The following is a 12768-nucleotide window of genomic DNA, read 5'->3' as shown; positions in this document are numbered from 1 at the left end:
AGTTATGTCAGTGTCCTGTGTAAACACTGTGACTGTAAAACTAAATGCATGAATGAGGTAAAATTTGTTTCTATTTCTTCTAAAAAGACTAAAACATTTTAGTTTCCTTCAGTGTTGAGCTCAAGGTCAATCTATTCATTTATTTATATTACAAAATAGCCTCTTGTTGAAAACGACACTAAAGACTGCCAACATTTCCAGGTTCTCTGTTTTATTACTTACTTGTTCAGGGAAACTGTTGATATATGAACATGAATGTTAAATGTACAAGCAAAGTTTTAATCATGTCACTAACAGATAACCAGTTGAGTTTTCCTACCAATATGCTGTTTGCAGTTGGTTTTAGTTTGATAAGAGTACAAATGTTGTCATTACTATTGACCAATATATTTCAGTGTTTTTCTGTATTATTGCCAATCATTTTATTTACAGTGAACAACAAATCATAAACAGACTCTACACTTTGTTCAGAATCGATTTATTTTCTATTCTGCCAACAAAGAACAATCCATTATTTTGACATTCCCAAAAATAAATCACAAGTGCTTAAAAACTTGCCTTGGTGTACAGGTAAGCTTAAGATGAAGGAATATACCAAGTTGTGCCCAGTAAAATAAAAAGACATTTTTATAACCTTCCACAAATGAAATCGAATGTGCAAAAAAGAATTCAGAAAATGATTTTATGAATATGAATGCGATGTAACAACAGTCGACACAGTTGTGTCTCATAAAAAGACACAATAACAAAAACCAGTTCCTATTTTTGTTTGTTCTGGCTGGAAACATTTCCTACAGTCATTTTCACTTTACCTCTTCTGATTCATTATGTCAGCTAACAATTAACATGTTAACTATGGCAAAACAAAAGTCAGCTACAGTTTATTGTCTGGCATCATGGCTTTGCTTTGACTGCCCCCCTGAAGGTTAGCAGATCTGAAAACTTGTGCATGTCTGGTAGAATCTCTACTTACAACAAGACGTTTCTTTGGCAACAATAATTAAGTAACTTACATTAAATGCTGCACATTTTTGACTAAAAAATGACCAGGGAGAGAGCAAAAAAGAAAAACAAGTTAAGTTGCCATGTTTATTTTCTATGTTTGTGATGATGTGGACAATGTCAATTCTGTACTGATTACATTTCAAATAACTTAAAACTTCAACGTTGAATATGTAAAAGTACAAATGTCATTCATAAATGACAACATGGCTTACAAATACTTAACATTTTGTACTTAATCCTACCAGTAAGTATTGACTCTGTTTTTTGCATCAAAAATCACTACAGATTCCAAATTACTGATATTTTGAAGAAGAGTAGTGCTAAGAAGCCTTGTTGAGTTTTGACAACCTACCTTTAAACAAACCAACAGCTGTGCTGCACAAACCAGCATTTACCTGTCACAAACAGCTGATCCTTCTAATTACATCTGGACAAAGTTTGGGAAAGCTAACATCACCCAGGTAAAATGTTACCTCTAAAACTTTAAACTCTGTCAAGGAAATTTGGGGGAAATCCTCAAAACATCTACTTTGATCTTGATAGACAACTTGTTACTTTAAATAGCCACCTTAATCTCTTTTTTTTTCTTTTAGCAGTTCCACAACTGTGTAGCTCCACCCTCTACCTCCACCACTTTCAAAACTTTAACGTCCATGACCCATACATTAGACTCCAAAACCTTGTTCATTTCAGCACTGAAATCTGGATAGCTGTCATGATAGACTGACAGCTCAAGGACACCGATCTTCTGAGAAACCCTTGAATCGTTGTGAAATCGATAAGAATGTTCTTATCCAGGAACAGGTCTGAGCCTGTGCAGAACCTTAGAAACAAGGACAGATGCTGCAAATCTGCATTCCTGATATACGTGCTAACGTACTTTTGAATATCCTTCTGATGAATATTCATTTCCTGAGGAAAGACAATGGACTTCAAAACTTTTCTTGCACTTGGTTCCAAGTTTTCATACAATGAAGAAAGGTCCTGGAAGCTGTTCCCAGTGATACGGAGTGTTTTGGCCCACTGTTCAATAACGTAAGCAGGCTCTTGGACAAGTGTTTTGTGTGCAACTCCTGGAGGATTTCATTGACATTGCTGGCACTGGGCATTCGTCTGCAACTGTGGTTATCAAGAATCTCTATCAGTTCCTCTTTGTCAACACTGCTGAAGTCTGACTGCCACGACTGAAACTCAAAACGCTCAGATTCAGGCATGCACTTAAGGAAATTCTCCACCACCTCACTTTTTACCTGTGAGCTGCTTGCTCCAGTATGACAGGTGCAATCTTCATAGGAAGATATTTCTCTCTTGTCCATCCAAAGACAATTATTCGGCCTACACTGTCCCACTGCTGCTGTCCATAATCATGCCTCAGAAAAGGGCCTTTCTAAGTGTTTCCTGTAGTACACTGGTCATAGAAGACAGTCTCTAACGACTCCTCCGTCATCATAACCCATCTCAGGTGTTCCATCTGGCAGGACAAGTTGGATTTTGAAGTCTCTATCTAGAAGTCCATCATCACAGAAGTTGCTATGAGCTCAGGAAGTACCTGACCTCTGTGAACTACCAGTATCTTCTTCACTGCCTTGACAGATGATGTGGATTGAGGGGATAGAGGCAAACACTATGTTACTGCTATCCAAACCCTCCTCCCTGAGCTCTGCAGAATGAAGTGAAAAGTTAATATTGTCATGATTTGTTATATTTCCAACAAATAGGAAGTCAGAAGTTACTGTGGATATTGCAGATTGGCTGGTCGCTGCAACATTTACAGCAGATGAAGAGGAGGGCTGATTCAGAGAACGGTCTTGATCCTGAAAAAAGGTGAAGACAAAACTTCATCTTGACTGACTGACTGGTTAGCCTTCTTTTTACGGGTGGTCAGGTAAAACCTGACAATGCTCAGTTTTGTAACATGAAACATTTGTCCAACAGAGATTTTGTCATCAATTGCCACTTCCTGATAATCTTTCAGATCTATTTCAAAATCTGTTATGGACCCTTCTCTATTTCTCCCATTTGGAAAGAAAAGGCCAAGAGCCATCTGGATTATCTCACATTTGGCCATCATCAGATGTTCCCAATAAAATGTAAAGCAAACATACTGCAAATTATAATTTTACCTGGAAAACTAATAATAATATAGTCATTCATAATGCCATCCATCAATGCATTTTCTAGCACTCTTATCCCTAGTAGGGTCGGGAGGGGTCTGGTGTCTATCTACAGAAAACAAGAGATGGGGTCACCTGGACGGGTCACCTGGACGGGTCACCAGTCTGTCGCAGGGCAACACAGAGACACACAACCACACCTAGGGAGAGTTTAGAGAGACCAATTAACCTGACAGTCATGTTTTTGGACTGTGGGAGGAAACCGGAGAACCCAGAGAGAGAACATGGTGGGTTCACCTGAGATACATGGTGGGTTCACCTGAGATGCATGGTGGGTTCACCTGAGATACATGGTGGGTTCACCTGAGATACATGGTGGGTTCACCTGAGATGCATGGTGGGTTCACCTGAGATGCATGGTGGGTTCACCTGAGATGCATGGTGGGTTCACCTGAGATACATGGTGGGTTCTCAGGTGGTCTCTCTCCATGCAGAAAGCCCCCAGCTGGGACATTCATAATGCCTTTCAGCACTATGTTTTTTTGTCAAATATTTTACTACGGCTAAATTCAAACTATTTCAATGTTACAAATACATTTTTTCACCAAAATATTTATTTTTTAAATTTAAAACTTTTGTTTTATAATAACTATAAACCACAGTTATTTGTATAATTACACAAATATGTGCATATGCAGAGGTTTTACTTTAAAATGGACTCATCTTGAGAAACTTCTTTAAGTTCACAGAAAAGATAAGAAAACATTTGTTGGTAATAAAGAACTGTACCGTTCTATATTGACATTGTCTTTAGCAGTAGAAAAGGAAAAACACTGAAAATGAAGCCGTGTGGAGAACAGAGGTCATTCAGTAGAGAACGGGACCTAAGACCTCCTGTGTGATCAGAAAAGGCTCCAGCTGCTCCTCGCTGTCCAGGCTTCTGTCCTTCTGAAACACACTGAGCAAGAACATGTTGGATTGGTTGTTATTTGAACTTACTGATTAAATCAATAAAATAGATTTGCAGACAGACAAAATATATTTAAATTTCTTTGCTTGTGGTTTAGTTACTTAAATTATTTAGAATTTAATAATAATAATAATAATAATAATAATAATAAAAGAGAGAGAGTACATGACATATTTTAGTTTAACTTTTAAAAACACATCGGCTCAGAGGTTTCGTTTTGGTTTGGGAGGGAGATGCAGCATCTACGAACTACTCACCAGTTATTACACCACGACCTTGTGGTAAACTGAACATGTGTCATAATAAAAGTACCACGTAATCCTCAGATATTAACTACAGTTACTGGAAAGTCAGTTGTGGACTGACGAAGTAAAGAAACAGAAAACGTTAGCTTCAAAGATATCCATCTTCTTAAGCTATCTTCAAGATTAGCTGCCGTGGTCAGGATGCCACATTGATTACTTTATTCTAGCTTATATTACAGACTTAAATGAACAAAACCACATTTCTTACCGTTGTAAACAGCTACATTTAGCTGGATGCTTGCTGGCGGCAGGCGCGACCGACGGTAAAGTCAAACGGTGCAGATGAACCTCCACAGTCCCTAAACGTCCTGAGCCGATGTTATAATGAAATAGTATCTCATTATAATGTAATTATTCCAGATATCAGTGACTGACTAGTCAGAATATTAATTCAAGATATGTGAAATATGAAAAACCTTTAGATTAAAAATGTTCCAGAGATCTCTGATCTTTAAAGGAATCATGAGTTAATTTATCTGAGTCTGCAGTTTAATTTACTGAATTATTTCTGATCCAAAATACATATGAAGTATCTTTATTGGGAATTATGACGAGTCAGAATGTAATCATCTTCCTGTCTCGTCATAAACAGCTGCAGATATCTGCAGCAAGTGGTGATGATGTATGCTTCATGACAGTCGGGAGGTTTTGTTTTCATTTTCAGGTTTTCTTATAATATCCCATCACTGCTGACTGCTGCATAATTTATATATGTATTTTTTTTTATTTTATGTTTATTAGATATTTTGAAAATTTACAAAGAAAAAAGAACTACAACAGGACCGACAGAAAACTAAAGCAAAAACAGGAGGCAAGTAAATAATTAACAGCAATTTGCAAAAAGTAACCCATTTATATAAAAACTTAAAGATATTCATCATTCAGGGTCACATTACTGGCCTTTTTATTTTGAGACACTCAGGAACACGTTCCCATCTTTTTAAAGAGCAGAACCTTTCCCATTCAGACAATATCTCAATCTGTCACAAACAATAACTTCAGAAATTAAGTTTTTCCAGTTGGATCGAAGGCCGTCACAACAGAAACTTTCATCTTCCTGACTCTCTGGCCAAAATCAGCAGGAACTGCACAGTGTGGAGAATCCAGGTGACTGGGTATGAGCCTGAGGAGACCCAGGGCTGGGCTAATGCTAACTGTTAGCTAATGCTAACTTAGCATTGCAGCACCGTTAGCTAGCAGAGCTTCCTTCTTGAACTTGCTATACATATGTGGAGATATGCATACATTGTGTACATACTGCATTTCTTTATATCGGTTACATTCTGAGGTTCTAGAGTCAAAATGTCTCCCCCTGCTGGCTCCGTTGTTGCAGGTTAAATTCTCCGCACTGTTTGTTTCTGGCTGTAGCTCAGCAGAATCTGGACACAAATCTGTCACGTTTGACAAACAAGGATTGTTTTTCCATAACCATTTCCATTTATGCCTTAGCTGAAGATATTTATAAAATTCCCAGTAGACATTGTTGTGTTTTTAGTCCTCAAATGTCTTGAATTTTTTGTTTCTCCATAGATCAGTGGAGCCCAAAGTGGGTCCTGGACGCATCCTGCATGTTTTACTCTCTCCCTGGTGGTAGAAACAACCTTCTCATCAGGTCAGTGTTCTCCTCTAATGAGCCATCATTGGATCCAGGTGAGTTAAACCAGGGAGAGAACTAACCTTAACCTGTTAAACCAGGGAGGTAACTAACCCTGTTAAACCAGGGAGAAAACTAACCCTGTTAAACCAGGGAGGTAACTAACCTTAACCTGTTAAACCAGGGAGAAAACTAACCCTGTTAAACCAGGGAGGTAACTAACCTTAACCTGTTAAACCAGGGAGGTAACTAACCTTAACCTGTTAAACCAGGGAGAGAACTAACCCTGTTAAACCAGGGAGGTAACTAACCTTAACCTGTTAAACCAGGGAGGTAACTAACCTTAACCTGTTAACCCAGGGAGAAAACTAACCCTGTTAAACCAGGGAGGTAACTAACCTTAACCTGTTAAACCAGGGAGAAAACTAACCCTGTTAAACCAGGGAGGTAACTAACCTTAACCTGTTAAACCAGGGAGGTAACTAACCCTGTTAAACCAGGGAGGTAACTAACCTTAACCTGTTAAACCAGGGAGGTAACTAACCTTAACCTGTTAAACCAGGGAGGTAACTAACCCTGTTAAACCAGGGAGGTAACTAACCTTAACCTGTTAAACCAGGGAGGTAACTAACCCTGTTAAACCAGGGAGGTAACTAACCTTAACCTGTTAAACCAGGGAGATAACTAACCTTAACCTGTTAAACCAGGGAGGTAACTAACCCTGTTAAACCAGGGAGGTAACTAACCTTAACCTGTTAAACCAGGGAGGTAACTAACCTTAACCTGTTAACCCAGGGAGAGAACTAACCTTAACCTGTTAAACCAGGGAGGTAACTAACCTTAACCTGTTAAACCAGGGAGGTAACTAACCTTAACCTGTTAAACCAGGGAGGCCATCTTTAACTCCCTCTGAAGGTTAAACGTTAAAACGAGACGTTAATCAGCCGCGTTCTGAGGGCGGAGGGTGATTATTGGTTATTGTTCCCAAACAGTTCCATCCAAACATCCAATCATGACCTCAGATTCACTGATCACCTGACCTTTGACCTTCCAAAGGGACACTGTTCCTGCAAATGAAACACTAAATCATTTTTTTTCCTGATTCTAAGGCCCCGTTTACACGACAACGATTTCGGGGGAAAACGGAAGAGTTTTGTTGTGTTTGTAGTGCGCATTTACACGAAACCACCGAATGTTTTCTCTGACAACGGCACAGATTGAAAACGGGTTCTAGAGTGCGATGTTTCTGAAACGTACCGTTTTCCATTGTCGTGTAAACCGAGAAAACGGATCTTTTCTTCCAGAGAATCCCCAGCTCATGCATAGTATGACGCAAAACATAGCTGCTTCCTACAATCCACAGAAGAAGAAACTACCCAGATAGCACATGATGTTAAATCAACGTTGAAAAATAGTTAGAATCGTTGATTTTTGGTTGAAGTCGACAAATGACGGTGGATCAACCATCAAACAATCATCCAATCAAACCGTTGAAACTGTGACATTGAATCAACGTTGTTTTGTGGTTGAAATCTGATCACTGAAATGCCGAAGTCTGATTAATGGTTGATTTTTGGTTGAAGACGACAAATGATGGTGGATCAACCATCAAACAACCATCCACCTCTAGCCAAGTAACCGATGTTGAAACTGTGTCATTGAATCAATGTTTTGTGGTTGACATCAAATAAATGAAATGCCAACGTCGAATCCAGTGTGTTTCAGCACTGGTCCTCCAGGCCCTACAAGTTTTAGGCATTTCCCTAATTCAACACACATGATATTAATTGACGTCTGATTAACGGGGTTTTGCTGAACTGAAAAAACGCAGGTCAGTTTGATTGACGTCAAGGTTTGGGGAAGAACTACCCAGATAGCACACGATGTTAATTTAATGTTGAATTATGATCACAAAGGCTGCATGTATGGTTCAGGTCAACGACAGAAGCTGGATCAACCATCAAACAACCATTCAATTCTAGCCAGTTAACATTCATTGATTGAAATGCCACATCGAATCCAGTGTTTTTCACCACCGGCACCAGGCACACTGCCCTGCAAGTTTTAGCCATTTCCCTAATTCAGCACACATGATTTTAATTAACATTTGATTAACAAGGTTTTGCTGAACTGAAAGCATGCAGGTCAGTTTGCCTTGAGGATAAGGTTTGGGGAAAAACTAGTAATCAAAGTGTTCAGGTGTTTTTTGCACCCCTCACCACCGCCTGCCATTCAAACGCCCAACCCCCTTCCCTCCACCCGCCAAAAACACACACACACCTCTTTCCCCCCACCTGGGCCCATCTACCCCTCAATCGGGTGAAACAACTTTAATTTTAAGTGAGGGTTTTTCATTTTTCACACTTTATTTTTTAAAAGATTGTTTTGGCTAGTGGCCTTTATTTGACAGTTAATTGGGTAATGAGAGAAGGGGGGTAATGCAGCAAAGGTTGCCAAGGTCAGGAATTGAACCTGTGACAGCTGTGTTGAGGACTGAGGCCTTGACTGTGGTTTGTGCTTAACCCCTGCGCCACCACAGCACAACCCCTTTTAGGTGAGGGTTAATCACGTTTTAACTTAAGCACTATGTGTTGACAACACTGAGTTGTGATTCCGTTCTGTACCCAGATTCACTAGCGGAACAAGTCAGCGTTGGGCCGGGGGGCGGGGCTAATTACCGGACCCCTAACGAATCACCAGGCCCCTGACGTTTATCGCCTGCGCTACCAGAAACTGTTGAGCGAGGGGCGGGGAGGTTGGTCTGCGTTTTTTGGTTGATCGTTACCCAGGAAACACATCGGCTAAACCGTGAGTGAAACGGTCACTGGGACTGACTAGTATATATTCCATTGAGGGAAAGTAACTTTAACATTAAATAGACTCAACAGGCGGTAGACTTTCTCAGTCTATAATCAGACATTTAAGCGACTTGAAACCGCACCCCCAGCCCCCCCCCCCCCCCATAGCTCTGCACCTGCCCAGATTGCACATGATGGCAATTCAACATTGAATTAACATCTTTTGCCAACAAGCCAGCAGCGAAGTGGCTGTGTGTTTGGGACATCCCACTCATGTAAACGGCGGGGGTGGACCGCTCCACTCCTTGTAGTAAGTTGTAGATGTTTTTGTGTCAATATATCACACTCAAATGGTCAGTAGGACTTTTTTATGAAAAAGAAAGAAAATGTACAGAAATGAATCTTCACCCACTATCCTTTACAGAGGTTAATTTAGAATGTAATACCCCCCACTCACTAATAAAATGCTCTGATGAGGAGGAGAGGAGGGGAAGGGGTGTGGCAAAACAGCTGACATTGATTCAACATTGATTCAACATTGATCAGTCGTTGATCAGACATTAGCATTTCATTCATTAGATTTCAACCACAAAACAACATTGACTCAATGACACAGTTTCAACATCGGTTACTTGGCTGGAGGTGGATGGTTGTTTGATGGTTGATCAACCGTCAGTTGTTGACCTCAACCAAAAATCAACCATTCTGACTATAATTCAACGTTTATTTACCGTTGTGTGGAATCTGGGCAGTTTGTTGCATCCCTCATCACCTCCTCATCTCCCCCTACTCCCTCCCAAACCTCCCCCACCCAGCCACTCCTCCCAACCTTCTCCTCTTTACCCCCTCTCATCCCTTCTTCCCTCCCCCTCCTTGAGCTCTGGGTCAGAACATTTTATTACTAGGTGGGGGTTAATCATGTTTCAAATTAAGCACTACATGTTGAGAACAGTGGGTTGTGATTCCTTTCTGTACATTTTCTTACTTGTCTGTAAATATTATTACTGACTGTGCATAATGTGTTGACACAAAAACATCTACAAGTCTGTACTAGGAGTTGTACAGTCCACCTCCCCGATTTTACACTTGTGGTTTGTCCCAACCAAACAGCCACTTTGCTGCTGGCTTGTTTGCTACCGGCTTCTGAATTGAATTCTCCGCTGAGCAGTTTTATGGTAAGTTTTTCAATATTACTTTGATCTTAAATGTGTTTATTGAAAAATAAGGGCATTGTTTTGTGCCCATAGTAATCCTGGTTATTTTGGGGCAAAACGGATATTTTTAATAATTGAGGTCATGTCTCCTTTTGTATTATTTTCATCCTACCCACCACTCCAGGCCTAAGTATGAAATCCTGCGAGATTTTGTGGGATTTGAGTTTTTAAAATAGGGCGGGGCCTATTGTTTGGTCTGGGAGAGCATGTGGTGGACAAGGAAGTGTAAGGCTGGCTGGTCCAGGTGGGCTTTAAATTGTTGTGATAGTAATCACTTGTTTTTAACTTTTTATTATGATATGCTTAGGGACGTGCTTAAATGAACCTCTGTACCAGAACAGCTGAGTTGGATGATTACATGACCGTCTGCAGCCATCAAGAAGTGCAGAAGGTTGTTAATCATCCACAGATTGAATCCAGGTGAGGCAGAAGGGAAACATTTAACATGTAAGGCAGGTGAAACACTGAACTAAACCTGCTAATGACTGATTCAGTCTGTTGATTCTTGGATTGGTAACTGGTTAAATTGAACTGGACTATTGTTACTTGTGTGGGATCTTTATTAGCATATAGACACTTTTTAAGGAATTTAATCAACTTATTTGGAAATATTTGTAGTTGATGGAAGATTAAACCAGCTATTTGATGGAAGTTTATTCTGTATAAATTATAATTTTTCCAACTACACTATAAATCACCTTTTGTTCGATTTATTTGTCTCTGGTGTGTTAAATAAACCTGATCCTCCCTGAGTTTTATTGTTAGGTTTTCTGATAAACAGCCCTTTATTTTAAATATTGATTTAATATCAATATCATAAATCCTACACTATACTGCAGCTTGATGGGTAAATGCAGTTGTATATGTAAACATTAAGATAAATATCAATGAGAGATTAAGATATTAATTTAACAGTGAGTGTACATGGGGAACTATATGGTTTGTATTTGTTCTCAGACCTGTAACCAGTACACTGTTTAATCTTTCATTGTGTTTCAGAACTTTTCAAATGTTTATCATATTTCTAACTGGCACCTTCCTCACTTTTATTTTTTTCAGCTGTTGCTCTGCAGTTTGACCAAACGCTGACTCTTGAGGACTGCAGTGAAACTGTCAAGAAGTGGCTTCATTATGCACCAGAATGAGAGGAAGACATCACAAGGAATCAAAGTGACGCCAACCAGAGTCAAACTGGGGTTACCACAACTTGTACTGTTTCCCTACTTCATACAGTACAAAGCTTAACTTCATGGACTCTGTTCTTCTGTGGACAACAGACTGTTGTTTTGACAGTCAAAAAGGAATCAAATATGTTTAAAGATCTGTCCCTCTTTTCTTAAATAAAATGTTAAATCAAACCCATGTTGTCATTTTTAAACTTTTGTACACAGTTTACGCATCATCTGCCAATAATACAGTGTTTAACACCAGTGAAGAAACTTTTAGTGGCATGTTATGATGTAGACCTATCAGACCTAAAATGTACATAAATCCTTAGCTTTCATTCAATATAAAAACAACCCAAATCTGCATGTACATCCACAGTCAAATGAGTGTTGAATCAACATTGATTCAATGTAGAATCAACACAAATCTGCATGCAGATCCACGTTCAGATGATGGTTGAATGAACGTTGATTCCTAACTGATTCAATGTAATATCAACACAAATAGGCATGTAAGTTGACATACAGATGATGGTTGAATCAACATTGATATGTCAGTAATGGTTGAAACCCTAACGTTGATTCAACATACAAGTCACCGACCACTTTCAACGTTGATTCAATGTTTCTGGCTGACATTGATTCAATGTTGTTTCAATGATTCTGTGCTATCTGGGTACTCACTGGGTACTGTTTCCCCATCAGATACGGTTCCCTCAGCGTCTCTTCACCGCTCCACCGCCCAGGTGGCAAAATACACGGCTGCTTGTTCAGCCTCTTATCTAGAGAACTACGGACCAGCCCCGGCTCCTGACGAGTTTAACAGGGGGGGCATCGACTTATTTTGGGGGGGCAAAATGAGTCTACGTAGCTGAACATAGACAACATCAATAGCATACAGGCTACTTGTTAACAAGCTTAACGTGCTGTATTGATATTAGCTAGTCATCTTTTAGCTAACATTACCTGCATCCAACAGCTTTACTCAACTCAGTCGGTTAGTTTGGGGAAAAAACTGTGCAGTTATTTGCGTTTTGCTAGTTTGCTGCCATGATTCTAACACACCTGCGCAGCAGCAGCAGGTCCCCTTCGCTCCCGCACAGGTGTAAACCCAGCGCGAGCGTCTCAGCGTTAATGTTGCGTTTGAAGGCGGCTCGGAAAAACAGGTTACGACTTGTTAGCAACGGATTAAACTGTTTTAACTGCTGGAAAAGGTGACAGAGGACACGGATTGGGAAGTGTGGAAGCTCCTATTTTATCAAATTTATATAGGAATAACAGACTGTTGGCCATTCCCAGGTAAAAGCAATAAACAGCTTCCAGTCCGGGGCCCGCTACGGACACCGTGAAAGCTCAAACAAGGTGTTGCAGCAAAGTTATCCCACTTTTTCCAACTGCATGCGCCCTAATCAGACGCACACAATGTGTGTTTTCTCCCAATCTATGGGAGAACGGTACCTGATAGGGAAACACGAATCTACATGCCTTTAAGTAGAACTTTTTTTTTAAACGCATGCGCACTCAGTTTCAAAGAACCTAGCACCAACTAGGCGCAGCGAGAGCATTACACGTTTTCGATGTGTGCCGTTAGTGTGTAAACAC

At 39.9% G+C, this 12768-nt stretch overlaps 1 protein-coding gene, 1 long non-coding RNA gene and 1 pseudogene across 2 annotated transcripts in view; 1 reads left to right on the top strand and 2 right to left on the bottom strand.

Moving 5' to 3' along the window:
- Nucleotides 1-12768, bottom strand: part of LOC106911389 (inactive dipeptidyl peptidase 10-like) — a 62804-nt gene that overhangs the window by 21431 nt on the left and 28605 nt on the right. The window lies entirely within an intron of this gene.
- On the bottom strand, nucleotides 1690-3633 carry LOC148160990 (uncharacterized; annotated as a pseudogene).
- LOC148160989 (uncharacterized) lies at nucleotides 8974-11358 on the top strand. Its single transcript, XR_015762322.1, has 2 exons — nucleotides 8974-9961; nucleotides 10308-11358. It is a non-coding gene; the product is annotated as an uncharacterized LOC148160989 (long non-coding RNA).

This window comes from Poecilia mexicana, unplaced genomic scaffold (assembly GCF_051168715.1).
Source record: "Poecilia mexicana isolate PSO_F unplaced genomic scaffold, ASM5116871v1 scaffold_2, whole genome shotgun sequence".
Taxonomy (NCBI): Eukaryota; Metazoa; Chordata; class Actinopteri; order Cyprinodontiformes; family Poeciliidae; genus Poecilia; species Poecilia mexicana.
This window is presented reverse-complemented; position numbering and strand designations above follow the sequence as displayed.